This window comes from Hylobates moloch, unplaced genomic scaffold (genome assembly GCF_009828535.3).
Source record: "Hylobates moloch isolate HMO894 unplaced genomic scaffold, HMol_V3 SCAFFOLD_6480, whole genome shotgun sequence".
Taxonomy (NCBI): domain Eukaryota; kingdom Metazoa; phylum Chordata; class Mammalia; order Primates; family Hylobatidae; genus Hylobates; species Hylobates moloch.
The window spans coordinates 264-1,227 of record NW_026658755.1 but is presented as its reverse complement, the minus strand read 5'-3'; the positions used below and the strand labels follow the sequence as shown (position 1 = coordinate 1,227).

Genomic DNA, 964 nt, shown 5'->3' with positions numbered 1-964 from the left:
TAACAAATAAATAAGACTCTCAAGATAAAAAATAAATACATATGTGACTTTATATTAGCATTTTATTGTAAATGTGGTCAGTTCACTGTTAATAATCAATATAAAATATTATTTGGGATGAAAAGTTGTTTACCCGAAGGAAAGAAATTGTGTAATTTACAAGATATTTTACTTCAGATAATTTTCCACTTGTATCACTTCCTCACTCAAATAAATATACTTGCAGTTTGTTTGCATATTTGACTCGCCAGTAGAAATCATTACAAGTAAAGAAAAAAATTGGGATCAAAGGGCTTGCATATTGTTAACATTTTAAGGAAACTGAGTCTAGACTTTAATAACAAAAAAGAGTGAGAAGATCACCAAGACACAGGAAGCATCTTCTAATTAAGGGCATGTAACACTATTATTGAGTTTCAGATAAAATAGTTACATTTTTATAAGGATAGCTGTACTTACTGAAATAAATTTTGTCAAGTTTTATTATGCAGCTTTCTCTGAAATATGAAACCAAACTGCCTCATACACTATTGAAGGTGTATAAAATTTCATTTGCAGATGGTGACATTCAAACTGAGAAAAATAATTCCCTGATCCACAACTGAAACATCCACTTCTGAACACCATGTCCTACTACAGCCATCTTTCTGGTGGCCTGGGCTGTGGCTGTGGCTGTGACTATGGGAAGGACTGTGGCTGTGGCTGAGTATGACAGGTGCAGACATGGCTGCCACTCATCTTACTCTGCCAGGTAATGACACCATGGATTCCACTGAGGAACACCTAGAGCAGTTCAGTCTACTGCGCTCCTCCACCTTGATTTCCTGATTCTGTTTCTATAATTTTTCACGTGAGTAATTATATTTGCTATACAAACTCTGATAGCTCATCCTGGTGAACTTGAAGAACACAAAGTCCAGACCTGTCATGCTTCTGAATTCATGAAAAGGGCCAAAAATGCATC

At 35.5% G+C, this 964-nt stretch overlaps 1 pseudogene; it reads left to right on the top strand.

Moving 5' to 3' along the window:
- The first annotated feature begins 625 nt into the window (after nucleotides 1-625).
- LOC116465576 (putative keratin-associated protein 20-4) lies at nucleotides 626-755 on the top strand (annotated as a pseudogene).
- Nucleotides 756-964: the final 209 nt, after the last annotated feature.